Genomic DNA, 8,489 nt, shown 5'->3' with positions numbered 1-8,489 from the left:
CCTTTTCCCTTTGGTAACTGTAAGTTTGTTTTCAAAGCCTGTGAGTCTGTTTCTGTTTTTTAAGTTCATTTGTATCATTTTTTAAGATTCCACATATAAGTGATATCATATGATATCTGTCTTTCTCTGACTTACTTCACTTAGTGTGATAATCTCTAGGTCTGTGCATGTTGCTGCAAATGGCATTATTTCATTCTTTTTTATGGCTAATATTCCATTGTATATATGTACCACATCTTCTTTATCCATTCCTCTGTCCGTGCACATTTAGGTGGCTTTCATGTCTTGGCTATTATAAAAAGTGCTGCAATGGGCCCTCTGGAGGCTGTCTTTCAAGCTGCTAGAACTCAGACCCCATGCCTGCTGGACTTACTGTCAGCCTGCCCACAAAGTAGGTAATTAGCCTGAAGCTAAGAGCAGCAGTTAAGGTCAAACTCCCCCCACTGTCACTGGGGATAGTTTATTCTCAATACCATCCTTCATAAAGGATCCTCCCCCTCAAATAGCCTTAGTCCTGAGAAGAAAAAAAATACTTTGAGATTGCTTTCTGATAAAAGTCCACTATGACCTTGATGTTTGCTGTAGTAGTCTACAAGGACTGTTAACGCTAGGATAATCCAACTGATGGTGAATTTGATTCAGTCTTAAATTCCACTACTGTGGGCTCTGGGGAGAACTGCTAACCTCTCTTAATGGAAGGGGACAAAGAAAGGCCATCTTTGGATTTGTGGGGTCACACACAGCTCAGGGAGCATGGAATTTATTGAGTTAGCTGCCAGCTCAAGCCATTTTCTCAAAATGACGGTCTCTCTGGGGAGACAAATTATGCTAATATTGTTAGAAGCTCAGAGGTTAGATTATAAAACGATATTTGCCTGTTTTGTCAACTTTATGTTTTGTTTTAACAGTTGTTTAAAATGCAGAAAAATCAAGGAAGAAAAAACCCACACACCAAATAAAAAGACTAAAGAAAGAATGGGAGGTGAAGTGGAGAGTCAATATATAAAAAGAGAGCAAATAGACACATAAAAGAAAAACTTGGTATAGTGAAAAGGAGAAGAAAATTTAGGTCCTGGCTTCCTCCTTTTTCATTTGAAGAGAGCTTGGGCATAAGATTTCACTTTCCTGAACCCCTGCAAAGTTGTTCATGACCCTGTTTTTTTCCCTTTGAGCCTAAAACAGATATTGAAGGATAATCTTAGAAAATTTTCAATTGCCTGAGTGTGGCACTGCGGCTGTCTGTAGACTACTTTGAGTCTGGTGCTGATTAGCAGAGGATGCAGCCACAGAAAAGGAATCAACCCCTGCATCTTGCACATTTTAACAGCCCATGCTAGCTGCCCTCTCCCCTCTCCCACCATCTCCTGGAAACCCTTCAGCTGAGTCCTTCATGCTCGTTCTCTTAGAAAGACAGCTGCATGTAATCCCTTGCTATTTAGGGGACAGATTCAGCCTTGCATGGGTAGAGCAAAGCTTCTGGGCTCTGATCTGCACTATTCTTCTCTCTCTCCCATTCCCACAGAGGAAGACCCTGAACAATTGGAAGGTCAGGGAGGATTTCCCATGGGGCCCTAGGTTTCCACTCCCCACCACATCTTCCCCACCAGACACACCTAGAAGCAAAAGTGTAGGAAATCCTCCTACCATTAAGAAAGTTATGAAAATTATAAGGTACCTCTCTCTTCTCAATATTTTGCCCTTATAAAAAATGGAGAGCGAATAACAAAAATGAATTAATCAAAAAGGCTATTTTGACATACAATGCTGGTTACAAATATTATGTGGTTTACATCTCTAGCGAGGTCAATTATAAACATCCAGGGAAAGTGGCTGTGCCATCTTTTCCTATACCTCCCCTCTCTCTCTCCTCTGCTAGCCTTGATAGTCTTCTCTAAGAGGCCACCTGCCCAATGAAGGCCAGGACATAGTTTTGAAGTCTAAACTTGTTTCTTCTTTGTATTAAAGATGCTAAATATAAAAAATGAGTATATTCCCTAGCACCATACACAAAAATAAGCTCAAAATGGATTAAAGACTTAAATGTAAGGCCAGAAACTATCAAACTCTTAGAGGAAAACATAGGTAGAACACTCTATGACATAAATCACAGCAAGATCCTTTTGGACCCACCTCCTAGAGAAATGGAAATAAAAACAAAGATAAACAAATGGGACCTAATGAAACTTCAAAGCTTTTGCACAGCAAAGGAAACCATAAAGAAGACCAAAAGACAACCCTCAGAATGGGAGAAAATATTTGCAAATGAAGCAACTGACAAAGGATTAATCTCCAAAATTTATAAACAGCTCATGCAGCTCAATAGCAAAAAAACAGACAACCCAATCCAAAAATGGGCAGAAGACTTAAATAGGCATTTCTCCAAAGAAGATATACAGACTGCCAACAAACACATGAAAGAATGCTCAACATCATTAATCATTAGAGAAATGCAAATCAAAACTACAATGAGATATCATCTCACACCAGTCAGAATGGCCATCATCAAGGAATCTAGAAACAATAAATGCTGGAGAGGGTGTGGAGAAAAGGGAACACTCTTGCACTGCTGGTGGGAATGTGAATTGGTACAGCCACTATGGAGAACGGTATGGAGGTTCCTTAAAAAACTACAAATAGAACTACCATATGACCCAGCAATCCCACTACTGGGCATATACCCTGAGAAAACCATAATTCCAAAAGAGACATGTACCAAAATGTTCATTGCAGCTCTATTCACAATAGCCCGGAGCTGGAAACAACCTAAGTGTCCATCATCGGATGAATGGATAAAGAAGATGTGGCACATATATACAATGGAATATTACTCAGCCATAAAAAGAAACGAAACTGAGCTATTTGTAATGAGGTGGATAGACCTAGAGTCTGTCATACAGAGTGAAGTTAGTCAGAAAGAGAAAGACAAATACCGTATGCTAACACATATATACGGAATTTAAAAAAAAAATGTCATGAAGAACCTAGGGGCAAAACGAGAATAAAGACACAGACCTACTTGAGAATGGACTTGAGGATATGGGGAGGGGGAAGGGTAAGCTGTGACAAAGCGAAAGAGAGGCATGGACATATATACACTACCAAACGTAAGGTAGATAGATAGTGGGAAGCAGCCGCAGAGCACAGGGAGATCAGCTCGGTGCTTTGTGACCGCCTGGAGGGGTGGGATGGGAAGGGTGGGAGGGAGGGAGATGCATGAGGGAAGGGATGTGGGAACAGATGTATATGTATGACTGATTCACTTTGTTATAAAGCAGAAACTAATTAAAAAAAAAAAAAAAAAAAAAAAATGAGTATAGCTTGATGTAGTCCCACTTTTTTATTGTTGCTTTTGTTCCCCTTGCTTTTGGTGTCAAATCCAAAATATCATTGCCAAGACCAATGTCAAGAAGCTTTTATACCTTGTGTTTTCTTCTAGAAGTTTTACAGTTTTTGGTTTTACATTCAAGCCTTTAATCTATTTTGAGTTGACTGTTCTGTATAGTGTAAGATAGAGGTCTACTTTCATTCTTTTGCATGTGGCTGCCCAGTTTCCCCAGTACGATTTATTGAAGAGACTATCCTTTCCCCATTGTGTATTCTTGGTGCCTTTTTCATAAATTAATTGATCACACATATATATGTGGGTTTATTTCTGGGCTCTCTATTCTGGTCCATTGATTGAAATGTCTGTATTAATACCATACTGTTTTGATTACTACAGCTTTGTCATATAGTTTGAAATCAGGACATGTGAAGACTCCAGCTTTATTCTTTTCTCTCAAGATTCTTTTGGATATACAGGATCTTTTGTGATTTCACACAAATTTTAGGATTGTATTTTCTATTACTGTGAAAAACGCCATTGGAATTTTGATAAAGATTACATTTAATCTGTAGATCACTTTGGATAGTAGGGATATTTGAATAACATTCCCAGCCTTTCTCCCCCACAGGAGGCAAAATGACTTATGGAGTTTTCAGACCCTCTCTATTTCCTCCACATGGGATCAGCCTACCTGTATACCTTTTCTCACCTGCTCTCTGCAGTGTTGTAAAGGGCCTGCCCCTGTCGGGGGAGACATGTGAGTGTGGGAAGTTGGGTCAACATCATAATGAATGAGCATGTCTCACTCAGGATTAATAAGAAAGACCACTTTACAAAAGATCTGATTCATTTCACTCCAGTCTCATCTGTCAGAAGGGTGATATTTTGATCTCTATCTGCCTGACATTTTTGCCTATCTCTCAGGTAGAGAAAATAAACTATTACTTCCTAAAATCTCAAAGTAATCAATGCTAACGAGTCATTGCCATGAGCAGAAGATGAACCAAGAATATTTTTTTCCATTATGGTTTATTACAAAATATTGAGTATAGGTCCCTGTACTATACAGTAGGACCTTACTGTTTATCTATTTTATATATAGTAGTTTGTATCTGCTAATCCCAAACTCCTAATTTATCCCTTCCCTCCCCTTTCCCCTTTGGTAACCATAAGTTTGTTTTCTATATCTGTAGTCTATTTCTGTTTTGTAAATAAGTTCATTTGTATCATACTTTAGATTCTACATATAAGTGATATCATATGATATTATTGTCTTTCTCTGTCTGACTTACTTCACTTAGTATGATAATCTCTAGTCCCATCCATGTTGCTAAACATGGCATTATTTCATTCTTTTTTTATAGCTGAGTAATATCCCAATGTATATATATACCACATCTCTTTATCCATTCATCTGTCGATGGACATTTAGGTTGCTTCCATGTCTTGGCTGTTGTAAATAGTGTTGCTATCTTTTTGAAGTAGAGTTTTCCCTGGATATATGCTGAGGAGTGGGATTGCTAGATCATATGGTAACTCTATTTTTAGTTGTTAAGTAACTTCTGTACAGTTTTCCATAGTGACTGAGACAGTTTACATTCCCACCAACAGTGTAGGAGGGTTCTCTTTTCTCCACACCCTCTCCAGCATTTATTATTTGTAGACTTTTTAATGATGGCCATTCTGACTGGTGTGAGGTGGTACCTCATTGTAGTTTTGATGTGCATTTCTCTAATAATTAGCAATGTTGATCTTTTCATGTGCCTATTGGTCATTTCTTCTTTGGAGAAATGTCAATTTAGGTCTTCTTCAGTTTTTGATTGGGTTGTTTGTGTCTTTTTTGTTATTGAGTTGAATGAGTTGTTAGTATATTTTGGAAAATAGGCCCTTGTGGTTGCATCATTTACAAATGTGTTCTCCCAGTTTGTAAATTGTCTTTTCATTTTGTTTATGGTTTCCTTTGCTGTGCAAAAGCTTGTAAGTTTGATTAGTCCCATTTGTTTGTTTTTGCTTTTATTTCTATTGCCTTGGGAGACTGACAATGAAACATTGCTATGATTTATTTCAGAGAATGTTTTGCCTATGTTCTCTTCTAGGAGTTTTATGGTACCATGTCTTCTATTTAAGTCTTTAATCCATTTTGAGTGTATTTTTGCATATGGTGTGAGGGAGTGTTCCAATGTCATTGATTTACATGCGGCTGTCCAACTTTCCCAACACCACTTGCTGAAGAGACTGTCTTCTCCATTGTATATTTTGCCTCTTTTGTTGAAGATTAATTGACCATAGGTGTGTGGGTTTATTTCTGTGAGCCAAGAATATTGATGGTGGGCAAAATCAAGATTAAAAGGAACTAGATGCCCAGTGTGAATCACTTGGGCATTTGCCTAAGGTGCCACCTCCCCCAAAACATTTCACTTCCACCTACTGGAAAATGGTTATAATATGATGATTTGGTTGGAACAAGACAGTTTACTATCATCTGCCCAGAAACTGCCACAATTCAGGTGCAAATGGTCAGTTCTTCAGATGGGAATGATGCCCTCCAGGGTGGTGTGGTACCCAATCTGTCCTACAGTCAGAGCCAGTCAATGCTGGTGTCTGACACCATATTAGGGGGAAGGCAGACACCCATACACCAAATTCCTTCTTCCTTCATTCAGTAGAAGCAGCCCTCATGTAAATCAGTCCGTCAAAGGCCAACTACTGGATTGGCCTCACCTTGTTTGTGACTCAGTTTGGACTCCAGGAACCATACTTGTTATATCTAAATGAAGATGTCCAGGTTCTGCATGGACCAACCTCCGACATTACCCGATTTTAAGTCTCTGGTACCAGACCTTTCTCAGATCTACCAAGCACCTGGCCCTGCAGCTTGCTATTGCTAAATGCTGGTCACCCAATCCCAAAACAGTTCACTGATGCCATGTGGTGCAGCGATGGGTCAGCATCCTTGTACAATCACCACTCCAATACTCCCCATCTCTGCAAAACCCTAGTGTAGTGGGTGCTCAAGAAGCTATTGAATGAATGGATAAAAGAATACATTCCCCTTGTATGTACACAGTACAGCTTCCTCCCTGTGTCAAACTTGCTAAAATGTATTTATTCTTATATTACCTTTGTGCCTTTTTCTATACCCACGTTCTGCCAGTACTAGTATATTGATATTCTTTAAATTGAATCACCTTTTCCCCTTAAATATTTTGAATAAAAATCCCAATTTAAAGGGACACTTTAGAGTCTAAATGAAAAACAGTATCTCAGTATCCTTGTATCACAGTAAAGGATACAGGGATCCTTCCACACCTCACACAACCAAAAACCATGTCATGTATTAACATTGTGAAAGTATCACCCTTTAGGGAACACTGCCCTAGGTTCTGGAGTCCACCATGTCTTGAATCGGGATCCAGCAAACTCCCGGGTGCCAGCTGAATAATGCATCTGATCCCTACCTGCAGGCCTTGTCAAAGGCAGTTCAGATTGTGACACTTGTTAACAACAGGACAGGGAGAGCTGGTGTTGGAAGAACCAGGAGAGGCAGGTCCCAGGCTCCCAGGCTGTCAACCCCTCTATCAGAAGAAGACAGAGCCGGGCCTGCCAGCCAAAAGAAATGAATCAGAAAAAATATTCAGAGTCGTTTGTCTGGAGGAGAAGGGGGAAGAGATTGTTTTCTCCTTTTGCAGGAAATGGTTAGGTGAGCGTGGACCCTGCTGGGCAGGCAAGCTCCTGCCAGATAGCTGCCTGGAAACTGGGAGGATTCCATACTCCACACTCCCTGATAAAGTCCCCTCAGCATTGGTTGTCAGGGCTGTCAAATGGCTCATTGAGAAAACTTCTGCTCAGCATCCTGAGGGAAGACACTACTTTCCTACATCTGCTTGGTTGTCAGGAAACAGGTGTCCCTAGGTGATGTAGCCCTGGGTGTGATAGGGACCATCCAGGTCAGGCAACTGAGAGTGACTCGCTGAGCAAAGCCATGGAGGATGCTCTGGGCCCAGGAGCAGGGCTGCAGGAAGCTGCCAGCCTTTTGGGCCTAATTCTGGGGTGCCTTGGGTGTACCGTAGTTTGCAAAGGTTTAAAAAAAAATAAGAGGAAGAAAATGATCAACATTTGAGCATCCACAATGCACTAGGCACCATGCTGGCTATTTTAGGATAGACGCTGTATGTCTGTCTTTTACCAAATTTTAGAGTAGGTCTTCCTTTATTTTTAAATAACCAAATAATATAAACACTCATCCTTCACCTTGCTGGAAGAACAGGGCATCTCTCAGGCATTTCTGAGAGTTCCCAAAGACTGCTTTGTGTTCCAAAAATCCATTTGTTGCTTGTCACCGCTCCCTCTGGGCTGCTTTCTGAACTTAAGTCTGTTCGCATTGGCTGCCTCAAAATCATGCTTCCATGCTGTCACCAGCCTCACGGGGCCACTAGGCACATTGCCACACACAGGTCACCACCAGAGTGCATGCAGGACCCTCTTTGAAGTCCCAATGCACAGCTAATTCAAGGCTGCCATGCTGGATACTTTTGACCAGAGTTTAAGAATTAAACAAGGACACAGCACTGCAACTGGACGTCCATTGTCATGGCTTCTAGGACACATCAGCCCTTCCCTTCCCACGAAGCTCCTCCTGTCACTGTGACCCATAGCTGTTGACCTCAGGCTGTGATATGGAAGCTCATTCATCTCCCCAGACAAGAATCCTCTTTTTAAAGTCCTATCATTGCCATTCCAGACCCCCCCTTCTCTTTCTTCTCTTTCTCAGAGCCTCACAAGAGGAAGTACAAAATTTAAAAAAAAATAAGTAAAAACAATTCACTGGAGATATACCACCTGTAATGAAGATAGCCCTGTAATTATTAAACAGAAAATTAGACCATCCAGTCTAAAGTATGCACGTTTAAAACTCACCATTTGCCTTGAGTTCTGAGTGACTAAATTATAAATGTACGTAGGTATCTATTTAGCAGACCCACAAAACACCTACTGAGTGCCAGGTACTGCTGTCCAAATATTAGCTCATGTGATCCTTATAACAACAATATGAGGTAGCATCTACTTTGATCCCCATTTGACAGATGAGGGCATTGAGGCACAGAGAGCCTGGGTAACTTGTCTGATTTCACACAGCCAGCAAGTAGCAGAGCAGGATTTAACT

The sequence above is a fragment of the Mesoplodon bidens genome (assembly GCF_964165515.1).
Source record: "Mesoplodon bidens genome assembly, chromosome: 11".
Lineage (NCBI taxonomy): Eukaryota > Metazoa > Chordata > Mammalia > Artiodactyla > Ziphiidae > Mesoplodon > Mesoplodon bidens.
Note: the sequence above shows the minus strand (reverse complement) of the source record.